The sequence below is a fragment of the Lissotriton helveticus genome, chromosome 3_1 (genome assembly GCF_964261635.1).
Source record: "Lissotriton helveticus chromosome 3_1, aLisHel1.1, whole genome shotgun sequence".
Classification (NCBI taxonomy): domain Eukaryota; kingdom Metazoa; phylum Chordata; class Amphibia; order Caudata; family Salamandridae; genus Lissotriton; species Lissotriton helveticus.
This window is the reverse complement of record NC_136061.1, coordinates 1,614,449,035-1,614,468,949: the sequence shown is the minus strand read 5'-3', so window position 1 is coordinate 1,614,468,949 and position 19,915 is coordinate 1,614,449,035.

The following is a 19,915-nucleotide window of genomic DNA, read 5'->3' as shown; positions in this document are numbered from 1 at the left end:
ATGAGATTTGTCAACCAAATCAAACATTTCAAAAGAACAAGAACAAAATATTTTGGAGAAATAGCAAATAGATAGACAACTATTCCACGGGATCTATCTCATGTGGTATACTACGTTATTCGTATTGCCTGATTTGCGGACCGTTGACTTAGAAAGTTCCTATGTAACTCAATAAACAGACTACTAAAGAGGTTTGCCTAGGCCTGGCAGGCAGCAGTCCGCAGCACGCGAAGTGACAGACAAAGTCCATCCTGCTTGCAGATCAGTGAATACTCAAACTATCAATCCACCCACCACCACCACTATTTCTTCTTATAGCCATGTGTCTAAAGGAAGGACTGGACTTCAGTCTGTTGGGGCTGATTTAGAAGTCCCTTGCGGCTCATTTTCCTCCATTGTTGCGTGACTTTTGTGACGCAGCGGCAGAACAAAAGACTCGCCATGGTGTTGGTGCGGCGTATATATTAAAAAAAAACACATATGGGAGATGCATCACGTTGTAAAGCCCTGCGCCATCAGGGGGCGTTCCGGCGCAAGGGAGGGCGTTCCTGCGCAGGAACGAATCCTAAAAGTGGCTGAGGGAAATCTACAAGATGTCAATCAGTCACTTTTAGGACAATGATGCATGACTCAAACCCTGCGCCTGCTTAAAGCCGACGTACGGCTTGATGCAGCATTGGGGAGATAGGGTACCCCAGAGCATTGCTGGAGCTGCGCCATCATTGGCACGCAACTCCAGCAATGCGCCGCCTTTACGGCACAGATGCGTAAGGCTTCTGTGACGTTTTGGGCCAATGGCTGGTGGTGGCATGGCACACAATTACTGCCGCATCCCTGCTACTTTGCAGGGATGCGCCGGTAATTGAAAATATGACCCTTAGTGTCTAGCATTACGCAGTTCTTATTTTTACACTACACTCATACATAATTTCTCAGGCCAATGAAATGAACACAAAATACAAAACAAATAAGCATAGTAGCAAGCAAGGCTACTGAGAAGGAGAGCAGTGCACCTGAAATGCATAGAAGATTTTGAAATATAATTTACCTACAATGTAATCGGCAGCATTATTGCTCTTGATAAAGAACAAAGATTTGCAAATAACAGAGCCGGATAAAACAGAGTAGTGATGAATAGCTACTACTACTCACCAAGCCCGGGGACCTCTACGCCGAGCGCGTCCAGCAAGTCCCGTTCCCGGTCCATGACATCCGTCCAGCGGTGGGTGGCCTGGTTATAGGTGCGCCGGACCCCAGAGAGCTTAAACATGGCCCGGCACACCTTCTCCCACCGCTTCCGGCGCTCCCGGATGCCATAGCTGGGTGCGATCTTGCCGCCTCCCAGGATGGTCTTGGGGAGGCGGCGCTGGACGTAGAAGATTAGTGCGCCCACCTCCTCCGCGCTAAAGATCTCCCGTGGCACCACTTGCTCCCCCCTCAAACGCCCGCACGGGAGCCGGGCACGGGGTGCGGGACCCTTCCCCTTCTCAGGGTGCTTCCCGGCTCCCTTTACCATGGTCAGGGCAGAAATAAAGTTAAATGATAAAGAAGAAATAGAATAGTGAAGAAGAAAAGAAAAGAGTTTAAAAAAGTAGTTTAAAAGTAACTAAAAGTAGCAGAAAACACAAAAATATAGAGCTAGAAAAATAGAGGGATAGATAATAAGTAAAATAGATCAAATAAACTTCAAACAAGCAAAGGATGGCAGAGATTCAGAGAGGATACAGAAAGCATGCCCAGAACCATAGCAATGAATGAGAAACAAGATGGCCGCGCCCGTTCACGACCGCGTGGGTAAGTTCGCGCGAGATTTTCCTCGCGAGCACGCGCGAAATTATACTAGCGAGCAGCACACTTTGCGAGATTACACATAGCGGCCGGAAACGGAATTACGTCACGCAAACAAGATGGCCGCGCCCGTGTAAGACCGCTAGGGTAACTTGGCAAACGTATAGCTACAAGCGCCTTGCGAACACGCACAAAATCAAGCGAACATACACGCCGCAAAATTTTTTTTTACTGTATTCGCAAGCATTCGCGGCTTCCGAAATCGATCTCGCACGGATTCGCGCCCCAAAAAACGTGCGAAATTGCAGAAAAAACGATTTTTGCTAAACTGAAAGCAATGAGCAGGTGCAAAAGTTCAAACTTAACATTAGTAACATTCACTCTAGTGCTTCCTGAGGGGCCCCTCCAGAGTTTGCAACTATTCTATGACCCTGCTATGACCCAAACAGCAGGCTCATAGAATAGCTACAAGTAGACCATAAAGGTCCTGTGAAAAAAAATTGCACTGCAACAGAAAGCAAATTACAGATAAGGAAGGAAGCAGGTGCCAGCCAGACTGGAACTTTCAAAATAACTGACACATTAATCAACCCCAAATTAATTCATGGCAGTTGAAGAAGGGGAGGTGTGCTTGCTTTTTTCAACCCCCATAATCTACAGTGATAAACAAACCTAATGGGTGGCAGTGAGGATGTACCAGAGGGTGGCATGGGTGTCCCAGAGGGTGGCAGTGGTGAAACAGAGGGTGCTGTGAACCTTTGATGATAAACCAGACGTAGAAACAACATAGTCGCGGCCGTTGCGAGCCGAAAAGTAAGTTCGCAATTGCGAAATTGTCCACAAATCCTCGCGAACACTCGCGAACACAAAAAACTGGAAAATCCGCCAATCCGCGAGAGTTCGCGTATTTTCGCGGATTGCGAATCCGTAAATCCGCAAATTCGCGTACGCGAGATCCGCTAGATCCGCCCATACTTAGTTGACACATTCCCAAATTTACTACAATGAGTATATCTGGGAATGCGTCAAAACCGTGCGCCTCCACCTGGGTAGTGCAACAAGGAGAAAAAACTTTATTTCTACAAGTTTTTCCCTCTTTCTATGTGTCATGCATTCTGCAGCACACATAGATAGGGAAAACACCTCCATTGATTGTTTTTGTGCAGGAACGTCTCTTTTCCTGCACAAAAACAATAATTCCAACAATGTGGGTGCCTGTGTAGGTGCAAGCCATCCATTTCTGCACCAGCGCAGTGAAAGAGGATAAGAATACACTGTATGGCATAGATAGACGGCATTCCTGCCCTTTTCTTTTGATGCAAGACAGCACTGCAAATTAACATTACTGCTCTGCCCTGCATCAAAATCATGTAAATCAGACCCTAAGGGGCTTATTTACAAGGAACTTGTGTGCCGTTGCATCATTTTTTTTTATGCACCGGCGGTGCTTTCTTTGCTCTATATTTGAAAGGTGATGCATCTAGGCAGATGCGTCACTTTTTGTTGGCCTGCTTTGGTTCATACCTTTATCAGAACTGGCTGTGTTGTGTTAAAATTAATATATGCAAGGTAGGTGTCCCCATGTAAAGTCTCTCATAAAACTGATACAGTGGTATTGATGACTTTTTGGAAAAGTGACGCATCATCAGGAAGCGAGCCTCTGCACTTGCAATTTGCAAAAATTCCTAGCCTCTAAAACCCGTAAAAAGGTGTAGGAATGAAGCAACGGCTATGGCATAGGAATCTGACCCGCTGAAGTCACTTCCAACAATGTAATCTGCAAGTAAATCATGTCCCCTCAACAGGTAAGTACACACATAAGGTAGGTAACACAGTAAGTGTCACATTACACATTAATTTCCTGTATCCACACACATATGTGTGTGGATACAGCCTCACACAATATGTCACACTTATGTCAGTATAGTGGTACACAGAACTACACTTTGCCCACTTGTATGCAAGACATATAAGACCAATGTAATACAGTCCAAGGTGACTGTTTGACCGACTCTTCATTACTTGGGAAGGTGTAGCAGGTGGTTTTAAGTAACCCAGGTGGCCCCTAAGGGCCACTTCCTTCAGTTGGTGCCTGAACAGGGACCCCGCAAAGTGACCCAACTCACCCGCAATCGGTTTGCAGGGTCAAGGTTGTGTCCAGTCGGTCGGGCTGATCGGGGTACCCCACACGATTGAGCTTGGTTCACGCAGCTGCCCCGCCTGTCTGATCGGGCAACTCCTCGTCTAGTAGTCACCGGCTGGGGTCCTGATAAATCTTGGAGTTGACCGTTTGGTCTGAAGAGTCGGCAGTGGAGAATAACGTGACTTGACCTGAGTGCACCAGGTGAGTGATTAGATTCTTGAAAAAATAGTGCCATTCTTGAATGGCAAAAACCTACGGGCTATGTCTTGGTAAAGTCTTTGGACTGTCTTGGTGCAGTTTTCGAACTGCCTTGCTTGAACGGCAAGAGCCGACGGGCTGTGTCTATGTACGGTCTTTGGGCTTTCTTGGTTTGCAAACAATCTGCCAGGCCAACTGGTAATTTGGTCCACTCTTGAAAAGGTCTGTGGCTAGAGCCTGTCTTTTTGAACTTGGTGCAGTCTCCGGACTGCTGGGAGCGGTTTTCGTACGCTTTTGGTTTGGTTCTTGAACAATTTTCTCTTGTTTATTTTTTCCTTTGATTATTTTTGTTGGGGTTATACTTGTTCGTTGGGGACAGTGTATGTCTTATATTAAGATGCCTGTAAGTTAGGGTGTTTTGGGTGTCGATGTTGTTCCACTGATGCCCGACTGGAGGAGAGCCAGCCTTCGCCTCTGGAGGGTACCCATGAATTTTGATGTATACGTCAAGCATGGTATTGGTCCTATTATGCTTGGCACATTGGGGAATAAATATACGCGGGACAAGGCTGAGTTACAATGGCCACTCACTGGCTCGTTTGATGAACAGTCGATGTTTGATTCTCTAAGAGTATGGCAGAAAGAAGCAAAGCAATGGCGTATGAGAGCAGGGAAAGAGGTCTGGAAGAGGCAGACACAGACAATAACGCAGAAAGCAGTAGCCTATGAAAGGGAAAGGATAGAGAAAGGCATGGAATATGCAGATAGAAAGTTTCAATTACAGACTGATAAATGTTATGTTACCTGAGAGGAAGGTGATGATTTTGTTGAAGAGCTATTGAATTCTCGCCCTCACCTCCTTATGCCCCTGAATGGATATAACAGACAGATCCGACGTCCCAGTCTTAGGACAATAGTGCTGCCCTCTTTAGTGTTTCTGTTTCTAGCGCTATGGCCTCCGCCCCGGCCCACTTGCTTCTCCTCTAGCTGTACCAGCCACAGGGGCGGGAGCCGTTAGCTTTCCTGTCCTGTCTATTGGCTCTGTTTTGACTGCTATGCCCTCTTTCACCCCTACAATACTGTCTCCCTACATGATGGTACCTCTCTCTGCGTCTGCTCTTTCCCCCTTGGGTGTGACACCTCAAGCACTGTCAAATGTGGACACGCCTGTGCGTGGGATGCATGAAGCAAATTGGGCAGCAAAGCAAGAACGCATGGAGAAAGTGTTGGTGTGTTCTGCTGGGGGTGATGAGGAAAAACAAATGATGGCCAATCAAGCAGCTCAGTGGGCTCAGTACTCGATCTACAGTGTGGAAGATGTGTGGAGTGTGATGAAAGATTATGAGCCCTTCATAAAGCAGCATGCTCTGAAGCATATGCCGGCCACACTGATAGGACTGTGGGATCAGCGTTTTGAGGGTGTTGCACCGCAGATCATCTATGACAAACGGGACAGGTTATTTGCTACAGGTATGGCTCCCAATGAGGTTTTTAGCAATGTAATGACATTGGAGTGTTACCCAGGCAGTTTACGCCAAAAGGTTCCGATGATAGGGGCACAGCACCCTATGAGGGAAGTTCATCCCATTTACAAACCCTGAAATACCAGAACTGCGCAACTCGACGGACACTGTAATTAGACCACAATTCGATGCTCGGTTTCAGTAACAGTGGATTTACAATCCTTGGAAGAGGAGTGAGGTCCTATCCCTAAAAAGCCCGCTGCCGGACCCTCAGAAGAACCCCACCACATATTATAAAGAATTGACGGAGGCGGCCACCTCCTCAGTGATGACATTAGCTGATGTAGAGTTATTTTTTGGCCTGCTGGTACCAGTAGATATATGGAGGCAGGTTCATATGCAGGACCATGCACTGGAGTTGGGTGGCACATGGGACAAGATCAAGGCATGGGATAAGGGGCGTAAGCCCGGTGAGAAGCCGAAAGCAGAGCTCCTAGCTTTGCCACGGCGTATTATCACTTACGTGCACTCCATTATCCCACCAAAGTGAGTGGATTGGGATACGTTGACTGCATGTATTCAGAAGAAGGATGAAAGTGTGTCTGATTTCTTTACCAGATTTGAAGGGGTATTTTTAGACTTTAGTGGTCAGTCACGACTTGTCACAGGAGGGTGGTCTTCGTTTGTTTCTTAACTGGTTTGTCCCTAACTTTCTCCCAGAGATTGCAACTAGATTGCAGGCTCCGGAAAGTACTTGGACTCCCCGTCAGTAATATTAAGTATGGCACAGTACTACAAGCATAGAGAGAATGAGGACAAAAAGAAAGTGGAGGAAAAGTCGAAGGAATTAAAAACAGGGGTGTTGATGCAGCAAGTAGCAAGGGGAAATGGAAGGGGCAGAGGTTCGGGTTCAGCCCAGCGGCTACCCCGGTCTAACATGGGTGGTGCTTTGAGTGCACCCATTGGGCTCAACCAATGTGCGTACTGTAAGCAGGGTGACTTTGGCGGAAGAGTGTCCGGAGTTGTTGCAGAAAGGTGAGGCCCGAGAGGTCCAGGTTTTAGAGGGAGTGAAAGAGGAGGAGGAGGAGGCCGAGGGGAGATGCAGTCAGAGCATACATCCCACACTTGACAGAGTGGGAACTATTTTGACGACTCCCGAGGCCGACAGCACTATCATGATGATTATGACATGGACGACATGATGGGGATGGATCACTGAAATAATATCGACAGACCGGATATCGACTACCCAAAGTATCGAAGCAAAATTATCGACTACAAAAATATCGACTACCAATACTTAAACAAGTAACTACACAAATATCGACTTCACAATATCGCAACTAAAAAAAATCGATTACAACATAATCGAACCAAAAAAAATCGCAATCAAAATATATCGACTTTCAACAAATATAGAGAGATAAGCTATAATATTGAAAACAAAAATATAGAGTACTAAAATATTGCAAAAAACATTTTATCGACTTCTCTATACATCATAAATAACACAATATATAACGAAAAAACATTGTAAATGGTAACATAACTCACGAACTCACCATAATTATATAAAAATAAATATACTATAATCACTGAGTAAATAAACATCAAGAAAATTAGAAACAATAAAAATTTGAAATATAATACATTCACATCATTTTAATATATAAAACATTATACATCTCACACTATAAAAGAATTATAGGAAAAGATAGAAAAAAAGGCTCCACCATAAAAAAAAACATTAATTGGCGTCTTCCATATAAGGCACATAACTCCCAAAACAATTCGAACACTCTCAAGCAACCAATAAAAAACACCAAATAATTATGCAGACCAATGAAAACTACCAACACATTATAGAAACACTATAAAAAGAAAGAAAATACACAACTAGGTAACACTTTACGCCACCAAACGTGAAGAAGGAGAAACTCTGCTAGATTTTCACCAGAAGAGAAACCTGCTACATTCAAAAAAGGGCTACACAAAAGAAAAGTAAGTGCCACTACCTTATAATATCTACTAAACTTAGCACTAAAAAATAAAAATAAAATTTTAAACAACAATAACTGAAACATTTTCTTTTCTTCTTACCGTGACTTGCAGATATATCAAAATTACCGAGAAACAGGCCAACTTCAACAACTCTATCAACTCTAAAACAAAAGTAAGTAATAAATTAAAATAACAGAGAGAACTTTTAAACAAAAAACTATCAAGAAAACGAACTTATGCAAAAAAATCCAGTAATACAAAATAAAACATATACAATAAATCTAATTTTCTTTTCCCAACAGAACCATCGACAAAATAAAGAGAAGTAAAGCATCCAAACACACAGCACAGCCCTCTAAACAACTAAGACAGAGGTAAAGATATAGTTAAAATGTTATAAATGCAAATGATTTACCTAGAAACCATACTAAATATCTCTATGCAACAATTTTTTACTGTAGAAAGAAAAAAGAAACATAACTTCACAGAAAGGAAAAATGCTTTTATGTTATATGGGCAATATATATACACAAGAAAAGCAGCATGAACTGAAAGTGTTTTGGAAATGCAGCAAATACTACTCTAATAAATGCTATAGTCGAGCTATAACACACGAAACAACTGTAACCAATACGACAGAACATAACCAGCCTCCCAACGTGACAGAATTAGAAATTAGACAAATGCTTGACTCACTAAAAGAAGTAAGTACTAGCACAGACCTACCTTCTACAACTATCCCTAAAGAACACTTAATTTCTCCCCCAACATGCATCAAGCCAATTACCTTCCATTGAATCTCTAAAATGGACAATAGCTCGGCAAAAAAGAACAACTTCCGCTACTCCACCTGCCCCAAAAACCTTTGAGCGAGTCCAAATTCCCCCTGAACTGAGAATATTTCATAGTAACGAACCTTTCATCCTGTATGACAATACATCTAATGAAAAAAGAATTATAATGTTTGCTACAGCAGACAATATGGTGAAATTACACCAATTTGAAACTTGGATGATGGATGGTACATTCTCAGTATGCCCTAAACCTTTCTATCAACTGTACACCATCCATGGACACTATCAGAACTACAATATTCCCTTCATATATAGCCTACTGCCCAACAAACAGCAAACAACCTATGTTGAGCTCCTAAATAAAATAAAAGAACAAACCAATAATTACTTCCCCTAAAAATTATCATTGACTTTGAAAAAGCAATGATAAATTCATTTCTAAAAACCTACCCTCACACAGCAATCCAAGCTTGCTACTACCACTTCACCCAATGTAGATGGAAACATATACAAAAATCTGCCCTAAGCTCCCAATACTGCAATGACAGCAATTTTGCCTACCAGGTTAAAAAATTAATTGCCCTGGCCATAATTACTGTAACAGACGTAGCAGAACATTACAACCTACTAAAAGATAGCCCCTATTATAAAAAAAAGAAAAAAAATTAAGCCCTCTATTAGATTACTTGGAAGACACATGGGTAGGAAGGCTAAGCAGATCAGGACATAGAAGACAACCTAAATTTCAAATTCCCTGGTGGAACGTCTACCTAAGTATTTTAAATAAACAGGCTAAAAGTAACAACGTAGTTGAAGGATGGCACAATGCTTTCCGAGCCTCTACAGGCAGAGGTACTCCTACACTACATAAACTACTCCAATCATTACAAAAGGAACACAGTTATCAAGAACTCCGAATGGAGCAAACTGTAACACTAATTGGCCCTAAGCTAACTAAACAAACTAAAAAAAAGTATAATACCTTACAAGACCAAGTAACCCTATACCCAACTACCAGAGGCCTACAATATCTGTCTATGATAGCAAAAACAATTCTGTAAACATATCTAACATACACATACTGAGCAAATATTAAGCATAAAATATATATAAAGATACATGTTAGAAACTGTAACAAAATTGTCAAATACATTTAATGAATTTTATTTAAATATATCTGAACAGTTTTCTTATAATTTCTGACATATAACATAAAATAATTAAACAAATAAAATGAAAATCCCACCCAAAAAAGAAATAAATAAAACTTACTCACTTTGTTGCTGAAGACAAACCTTTGTAACGGAAGAAATCCTTCCATAGAGTAAACCATCCAAACAATCCAAAGGAACCCATAAAAAAATGCAAAAATGCAAACAAATCCAAAACGATTCTTCTCCAATACCATCCAGTCGAGAAATCCTTAAAAACCCGAAAATAGTTAGCTTAAATAAAAAAAACGCTCCAAGGAAACCAGATGTAAAAAGTAAAAATAAAAACACATCCATAACGATTCTTCTCCAAAATCGATCCAACGATAACCCATTAAAAACCCAAAAATAGTTTAAAAATTAATGAAACGCTCCTTGAAAACGCGAAAATTTAAGAAGGTGTGTTTAAAAAAGAATAAATAATATTCTAGACACTTCTTAGTAAAAAAACGCAATCTTCTCCCAAAAACGACATCCACGCGAAGTACCTGAAAATAGAAAAAAAAAACATACCCACCCACACTCAATGCACCGCACGATTCTCCCCCGGAACCCGCTGTACGCGACATCCGTATGGTTCAAAGCAGGTTTTCCCGACCCAGCAAGTACGATTCGTGTTGGGTATGCACCGTACAACCTTTTTTTACGGGAGCCCAAAAAGTCCGGTGAAGCGAAGTGCGCCTCGAAACACGTACGGAACGCCTCCCCCCGGGTTTGGTGCGTAAACCTCATGTCTGCAGGGGTACGGTGCGTACCCCAGCGATCATGGGGTGTTATGATATTGGTAGTTTTGTAGCGTGCTCAATTACTCAGGAGTATCCTGGCGCGTAAAGAGGCCGATAGGCAACAAAGAGTAAGAGTAGCTAGTCCGTCAATTTAAAGAGGTGGGTTTTGAGTGCTTTTTTGAAAAGGTTAAAATTCTGAGTGGTGCGTAGCACCGGAGGAAGGGTGTTCCAGGCGACAGCCGCCTTTACAGCGATGGAGTGCCCGCCAAGGCATGTGCGTTTGAAGCGGGGAACAACCAACAGGTGTTGAGAGGCTGACCTTAGTGGACGATTGGGTAAGTACCGGGAAAAACGTTTCCTCAGATACAAAGGTCCCTGATCATGGATGGCTCTATGGACGAAAGTAAGGGATTTGAACAGAACCCGTTGAGATAAAGGGAGCCAATGCAGGCTGCGCAGGTGTTGTCGGACGCTGGACTTCAGCAAAATGTTAAAAAGAAGTCTGTCCGCTGCGTTCTGTATGATCTGAAGGCGTTTGGTTAAGTAATCCGGAATGCCTATAAACAAAGCATTTGCGTAATCGGGGCAGGAAAGAATGAGTGCCCTTGCCACTGTTTCTTTGGCTGTCCTCGGAAGCAAAGGAAAAAAATCTCCGGAGAGCTTTGACAGTACCGAAGCAGCCGCAAATGAGTTTTTTAATGTGCTCATCGAATTTTAAGTTTTCTCCGAACCATACCCCTAGGTGTTTTTCTGGTTTGCCATCAGAACTAAGTGGTGGTACATCAGACGGCCACAGGGATTCTCTAAAGTTGGGGGTAACTGCCAATAGAGTAGGATTTCCTATTTGTGTTCGTTACATTTTAGCTGGGCAAGGGCAAGCCAGTTGAAGACTGAGGAGAGACAGGTCTGGACCAATGAAGTGTCCAGATCCGTGCCGGGCCAAGTAAACAGCAGCTGCGTTTCATCTACGTAAACTATTATTTTAGCGCCCAGTCCCTCGGCCAGGAAGATCAGGGGGGTCAGGTATATATTAAATAGCAGTGGACTTAAAGTGGACCCCTGCTGCACCCCGGTCGAAAGGAGCTTAGCCAAGGAAGAACAGGGGGGCAGCCACACCTGCTGTGTTCGGTTGTTCAGAAACGAAGACAGACACTCTAAAGCATAACCAGTGATGTCAAGGGCTGTCAGCCGTGTGAGCAAAAGCTGATGGGGTACCGTGTCGAAAGCGACAGAGAGGTCTAACATTATCAGAGCCGCTCTGTCGCCAGCGTCCAGGCATTCCCTGATGGCCTCAGATATTTCAACCAGGGCTGACTCAGTGCTATACTCAGCCCGAAACCCAGATTCAGCGGGATGGAGAGCGTGGGACGCTTCAACAAAAGCATCCAGCTGGTGAAATGCGATCTTCTCACATACTTTGGCTAGCAATGGCAGCAGGGAGATGGGCCGATAATTGGCTGGGACTGCAGAATCCAAACCTGATTTTTTAAGAAAGGGCAGGAGTTTAGCCTGCTTCCAACGTTCAGGAACTATAGCAGTCTGAAAGGAGAGACTGATAATCTCATAAACCTCGGCGCAGACCACCTCCGCCACCCCATCTAGAACACTGGCAGGACAGGGGTCGGTGGGTGACCCAGACTTCATAGATTTCAGAACAGCTAGGGTGTCTGCCTCAGTTGGGGGAGAAAAATCTCTGAAAACCTGAGTGGGGGAGGGGGGAGATGGAGGGTGACCATAACCTGGGTGCTCTGCCCAAGACAAGTGGAGCGCAGGCTAGCCTGAATCCCAGCTATTTTATCTGTGAAAAAGGAGGGCAGGATCTCACACCATTGTGCGGAAGAAGGGACCGTTGGTTGTTCGTCACAAGGGGAAAGAAAGCTCCTAACAATAGTGAAGATTTCTATACTTTTATTGTTGGCCCTAGAGATCCTGCCAGCATAGTCACCCTTAGCCATCCTGATGGCAGCATAATATTCCTTCTGAGCCGCACGCAAAGCCCCCTTAGCAGTAGGCCAATAGGCGCGTCTCCAGCATCTCTCAAGTTTTTTGCAGCCAAGCTTCAGTTCTTTCAAAGCATGCGAGTACCAGGGCTTAGAGGGCGCAGAGCGTTTGTTGGCGCTAACGCCCTGATTCGCAGAGGCCCCCACCCCTGTGCTGATCCAGGTGTTAAAGCGCTGTACAGCAGTGGGAAGCTCAGAGCCTAACACTGGGCGCCCCTGGTGGAAGGCATTGGTCAAAGCAGGGAGATTAATCTTCGGATGGCAGGTGTTAGGTGGAATATCACAGGATGGCTTCTCTAAAGACCAGGAGAACCTGATTACCATATGATCTGACCAGGTAAGGACTTCTGGATCTGATAGCGTTAAGGCAAAGTTGGAGCAGACTACATCCAGGAGATGGCCCCTGAATGCGTAGGCAGCATAACCCACTGTGTTAACTGGGTTAAACTTAAAGATTCCGACAAACTGATTGAGTCCAGTGACTCGCCACTGTCCACGTGAATGTTAAGGTCACCCAAAAGGAGAAATTTAGGGAACCTCAAGGCCCGAGGCACAATCATGTCCTCCAGAGCCCTGAGGAAAGGTCCAGTAGGGCCTGGGGGATGGTAAACCAGTGTTCCGCCCAGCGTGAAATGGGGTGAGAGGATGAGGGAGAAGTGAAGAACCTCCCCATCACCCAATCCGTTGGAGGACTCACTGTGGAAAGACCAAATGTCTCTGAATACAACAGCGGACCCTCCGCCTCTCCCCGTTGCACGATCAGCCCTAATGATTTTTAAACCTCTTGGGAAGGCCAGTTCACCCACAGGGGCACAGGAGTTACTTAGCCACGTCTCCGTGATGAACAGGATGTCAAGACAGCCATCGGACAGAAGCTCAAAAATGTTGGCAGCATGTTTGACCATCGAACGAGCATTTATTAAAGCTGTGGTAATTGTATGTTTGTTGTTCGATACAGCTGTGGGAGCAACCGGGGTTTGGGGGGAACCAAAGTTGCGTAGGGGACAGACTCTAAAGGAGCAATCGGAGGCATCACACGACCTAACGCCTCTGCATTTAGGTTTGAGTGCCAGTAACTTCTCTCGGGAGTACCTCTGAAGGGCTGCCTCTCCTTTGGAGGAAAACGGGCAGCATGGCCGGAGCTGTGTGCACCCGGAGCACGGTCGGGCGCAGACGGGCTGACCTTTGGCTTATCTTCGCATGCCAGCAGCGCGCCCGCTGCGCGCGTCCGTTGCCCGTCCGGAAAGACATACGCAATTTATGTGTGCACCTCCCTCCCCCAGCAAGAGCGCTGCCACTACTACAGCCGGGGTCCGGGACTACACCTAAGATGGCCGCCTGCCCTCCACTCAATCGGCACAGCAAGCCGCTGTGGAACGTGGCAGGGAAGGCACACCTCAGAACCCCGAGATGAAAGATCAGGTTTGCGATGTTACACAGAGGGGATAAACACATTAAAATCAAAAAATCAGCTTGAGCGCCTCAGCGCGAAATGCGAGTACAGCGAGGGTTAAAATGCAAGGTTAAAACATATGGAGCAAAGTAGACAGATGCTGCCTCTGCAGAGCAAAACGGGTCGGAGTAGGAGCTGCCACCACCTACCCTAGCCGCACCATACCCCACGATCATGGGGTGTACGCACCGTACCCCATGATCGCAGGGTGTCCGGTGAGTCACTCTGCGATCATGGAGTACAGTGCGTACACCCCAATGATCACAGGGGTACGCACCGTACCCCTGCGATCATGGGGTGTACGCACCGTATGGTGTGTATGTGATTGTGTGGTTGTCCGTACGAATCGCCCTTACCTGACGTGGACCGTACGAATCGCGTCCTCATACCCCGGTCCGGATCGTACTCGTCGGTTTGTACAGCATGTTTACGAATCGTACGGTTCACTGTGAGGGTCCGTGTCGTACAGTTTCTGCCTTGCAATTCATACGGTTCGCGACAATTCGGACGGATTGAGGAGATACGGATCGTACTACGCGATTTGGACGGACGTGTACGATTCGTACGGAGAGGGCACCGGATACGATTCAGACGGACACTTTTTTTCCAAAATATAAACACTACTAACAACTAAACACAAAACACATATAATTTAATATTACCAGTCCCAAAAACAGAAAGGGGTCCATTAGGATGGCGGGCGGACTTTGCCCGCCAGCCATCCCCGTGCAAAACAGGACCGCCCGCCATCAGAGGGGCGGTCCCACCTTGGCCATTAGGATATGCCCGCCACACTGCGGGCGCATCCTGTATTTTTAACATTGCGGCCGGCGGTGCTGAAAGCGCTGCCCGCCGCAATGGTAAAAATGCACATTGTGCATTTCAAAGCAGAACATGACAGGCACTGCGCGGTGACTGCCATGTTGCACTTTGAAATGGGGGGTACCATAGGTACTCCCCATGTGCACCCCCCAGCCCCCCGGAGTCCCAGGGGTCCCGCAACGGGAGTCTCCGCATGCCTTTCCGTATGGGGGTTCCGCCTGCCACCCTATCGGCTATCGGGACCGCCCGCCTAAGGGGTGGGGGTCCCGACATTGGTATTAGGATGCGCCCGCCACAGTGGTGGGCGCATTCCTCAATTTAACATTGTGGCGGGCGGTGCTCACTGCACCGCCCGTCACAATGTTAAAAAAAATGCACGCATTTACATGATCGAAGCGGCAGGCACCGCACGGTGCCTGCTGCTTCGATCATGTGAATGCAGGGGGGTACCACAGGTACCCCCCCGTGTGCCACCCCCCTTTGGCCTTCACTCTGGGGGCCCACAGGGGGCCCCCAGAGTGAACACCGCATGCCTTTCCATGGCGGCATTGCCGCCACGGAAAGGCATTGAAAAATGCACATAGTAATATGGCGGGCGGTGTCTAACAGACACCGCCACCATATTACTCGTTTTCCGCCCCGGCCGCAAGGTGACCGGGGCGTAAAACAGGCGGGTGGGGGTTTTCACCGCCGCCATCCCCCCGCCATCCTAATATGGCGGGGGGGGGGGATTTGGGCTTGCGATGTCGGGCGTATTGCCTCCGCCAGGCCGTCGGTGGCCACCGCCAGCTTGGCGGAGGCAATCCGCCCGACTTCGTAATGGACCCCTATGTCTCCATGGATTTGCATGGTATGACCAAGAAATATTTAGTTGATACAAGGGCTATGAAAAGCTCTGTTTCCCGTTCACTGGTCCCAGGGGCAGCTCTGCCAGGCCAAAGTAATGTGGCGGTAGGTTTTTCAGGCATGCCAGTTCTTAGCCCCATTTCCAAACCTCTTGCTTTGACTATTGGTCTCTTCACGGTTGATTCCCTAATTTCATTAACATCATATTGTGGTGAGAATTTGTTGGGATTGGATTTGTTAAAAAGGTTACATGCAACAATTTTTTGCTCTCCAGATGGTGTTTACTATTGGACCACAAGTGACCCATACTAAGCAATGCTTTGCAAAGGGTGCACCCCTTCCTGTTGAGTTTAACGATGTGCCATGCACAATATGGGCCACAGGAGACACGGATGTGGGGTTGCTGCAGATCCACCCGGTCTCCATCTAGATAAAGGACAATGACAAATTGCCACACATTCCCCAGTAGAAGATCTCACAGGCAGGAGGAAAGGCTTTATTACCAATAATAAAGTATCTGATTGAGTCTGGTGTGGTTGAGGAGACAGTAGCCAATGTGTGTAATAGCCCTATTCTTCCTACTCTTAAGAATGCACCCCTGGATCTCCTGATGCTCATCCTGATGGTTGTCATTTTGTGATAGATCTTAGGGGGGTTAACAAGATAGTGATTCCCCAGTATCCTGTCGTTTCAGACACTACCACTATCATAACAATTCTTCCCCATCACCAAAATTATTATTATGATCGACTTAAAGAATGCTTTCTTTAGCATACCAACTCATATGGATAGCAGCTATCTGTTTGAATTGGCAATAGCCGGAGCATTAGATTCTGTCATGGTCCACAAGGCTATACAGAAAGCCCTATAATTTATAGCTAAGCTTTGAAAGCTCAATTGGATTCTTTGGAGCTTCCCCTTGGTAATGTGATGTTGCAGTATGTTGATGACCTCCTTGTGGGTTCAGGCACTAAAGATGGTTATAAAGAGGCAACAGTTAAATTACTGTTACATTTGGCACACCATGACACAAGGTGTCACTCTCAAAATTTAAATATTGTCGACAGGAGGTCACCTATTTAAGTAACCTAGTATTGAAGGAGGGATGCAGACTAACACCTGAACGCCAAGCTAATATTACTAATATGCCTGTTCCGAAAACCCAACGCGAAGTATGCGCTTTCATCGGCATAACTTCGCATTGTCGTCAATCGATCCCTAAATAAGTCTTACTAACAAAACCCCTCCTTTACCTGACCACCAAAGATTTGTATAAACCCTTGCCTTGGAAACCTGCATGCCAGCAAGCGTTTGAGCAATTAAAGGTTGCGCTTTGCTCTGCGCCTGTGCTTGATACTCCTGATTACTAGAAGCCTTTTGTGCTCTGGTGCACTTGGCGGTTGGTTGCGTGCTTTCTGTTTTAACACAGGGCTTCATTGGTAAGCAGAGACCCTGTCCTTATTCTTCTGCTATTCTTGATAACGTCGCCAGAGCTCTCCCGAGCTGCCTGAGAGCTGCTGCAGCAGTGGTGGTTTCTAGCAGACAATTGGCAGGGCTTGTCCTTGATACTGATCTCACAGTAATGGTACCTCATTCTGTGGATACGATATTGAACAAGACAAAGATGCAGCACCTTACTAGTGCGTATCTGACTGGATATGAATTTACTTTGTTTGCTCCACGCATTACCATCAAATGATGTGCTACTCTGAACCCAGCCATGTTACAACCCCTCCCTTCAGAAGAAAAGGACAATGATGTCCATGATTATTTATTTCTGACTGAGGAAGAAACGAAAGGAAGGGTAGGGCTGACTGATGTTCCCTTACCTGACCCCCAAGGGGAACTATATGTTGATGGCTCTTGTTTCAAACTACCAGATGGCACTACCACTGCAGCTTATGCAATCACAACATTCCACACAGTAGTTGAGACATCCAGTATCCCATACCAATGCGTCCAAGCTGCAGAGTTGGTTGCCCTCCTTAGGGCTTGTGGGTTGAGGGAGGGACTAACTGTCAATGTCTACACCGATGGCAAGTTAGCCTTTAGGGTGGCCCATAATTTTGGGCTCCTCTGGGCGGAGAGAGGGTTCTTGACCTTGCATGGGCTGCTAATACAGCATGGCCAATTGATACATTGACTGTTGTCAGCACTGCCACTTCCTGAGAAGTTGGCAATAATAACATGTAGCGCTCATAAAGCAGTAACAGATGATGTTGGAAGGGGAAATGCATTTGCAGATCAGACAGCTAAAGAGACAGCTAGATAAAAGATGAAAAAGATGTTCGTGGCAGGTCCTGCTTTGTGGGTTCCAGACAATGGAATGTTTGAGGACACATTAGAAAGTGTCAGAGAAATACACAGTGAGGCGACCATAGATGAATTGGCAAAATGGGAGGAGAGTACAGGGCATTTGAATGCTGATGGATGCTGGACTGATCTGTCTCGGAAGCAGAGATGGTTGTTGCCAAATGCCTATGTGCTCAAGGTCCAGCACATATTAGTGTCAAAGGAATATGTAAGCTTCTGGACACAGTATTGCATAATGATAATATCTCTAAGGGAGACACACACCTAGTGAAGCACTGCATTATCTGTCTGAAGCATAATGCTGGGAAAGGCACTCCTGCACCCGCAGGTAACTTTGCACCGCCTTCTTTCCCTTTCGAGGTTCTCCAGATGGATTTCATCAAAATGGAACGAGTTAACAACTTGAAGTACGTGCTAGTAGAGATTTGTGCATTCAGTAAATGGATTGAGGCTTACCCCACTAAGGAGAATAGAGTCATGGCAACAGCGAAGGCACTCTTAAAAGAGTTCTTCCCACACTATAGATTGCCACGTGTGAACTGGAGTGACAACAGAAGTCACTTCAATTAAAAAGTAATTGAATTAGTGTGCAAGGGCTTGCATATTAAGCAGAAGTTTCATGCAGTGAACCACCCCAAGTCAGCATGCCTGGTTGTGAAGTAGAATGGTACTCTCAAACTGAAGTTAGCGAAGATCCAAGAAAGCACAAGATTGCGATAGCCAGATGCGTTACATTTGGCTTTCTTATCTATCAGGGCAACAGGGCATTCTAGAACAGGGTTTTCCCTATATGAGGTGGTCTTCGGACGCCCTGCTAATGTTTGGGGTGTTCCTAGACCCAAGCACGTTTTTGGAGATAGAATACCCCCTGTTGATAGATTATCTGTATGAACTGTCTAAAGATCTTCGTCTATCCACCATCTGATTAACGCCACGCTGCAACCGGTACCAAAGGGGCCCGGGGATAAGCTACAGCCTGGTGATTTTGTTTTGGTGAAGAATTTTCAATGGAAGAATTGCCTGGAGCTGAGGTGGACGGGGGCACTGCTTGTTCTGCTCGCCACCCGCACTGCAGTGAAACTTGAGGGCCAGAAGCACTGGGTGCACAGATTGAACGTCAAGAGGATCCCTCTCCCACTTCCATATGATTGGTGGGTCCTCGGCGGCATTGCTGACCAGGAAGGGGAGCGAGTACCCCCTTTCATTTCCTTCTCTGACACCGGATTGAGGTGGGCGCAGACAGATGGAGAAAGTGACGTGGCCCTGCTTGAGGCAGTCCCCCAGAAGATGAGGGCTTCCCCTAATACTCCGGCTCCTGGTGCACGACAGTCTGAGTCTCAATGCCCCCCTGATTCTGAGTTTGAACCCCTTTTTGTTGATGAGACAGTGCCTGGAGTCACCTGATATAACCTGCGGCCCGACAGAGGACATTGCACCAGCAGGACATTCCAGAAGTTAGGGAAGGAGTCGAGCTTTGGGCATAGGTGCCATGCCTAAGATCCCTAAATTAGATTAGAGTGAGCTACACTGGTTCACTGCCCTGGACACTGGACGGGATGGCTGAGAGTACGTGCCAAGGAGGGAGGGTGCCCTATCCTGAAAGAAGAGGATTTGTTTTTCAGCAAGAGCTGCATTCACACAGCTCCCCCGTAGGATTGCTTCATAGCACCGTCGTTGATGAACAATAGGAGCCTCCCAGCGAGGCTCTAGACGGACGCTGGGTGACTTGTGCCCCCCTGGTGCTGTTGTAGCATTAGTGGCTCTAGTTCATGAACATATCCCTTTGATAATCATAAGTTGCTTTTGAAATTGTATAAATGTATCCCCTTGGCTTTGCAGTCATACAGGAGGTACATCCCCTGGTGACCCCATCATTACAGCAGAATAGTCCTGTATGGTCTAGATAGTCTACTGGTAGTAAGGTAGTAGTAGTAGTCCTTCTCGTAGTAATGATAACACTATTTGGAGTGGTGTGGTATTTAGAAGAACAGCATTCTATGCACACTTTAATAGGGACTACCCTGGCTCCACCTGAGCACCTTTTTGTTACACTAGCCCCGCACAAGGAGAGACATAGGCAGACCTATGTCGACAATGTTTTTCTGCAGATGCTTCATCAGGTCCACAGTACTACTAATGCGACAAATTGTTGTATGTG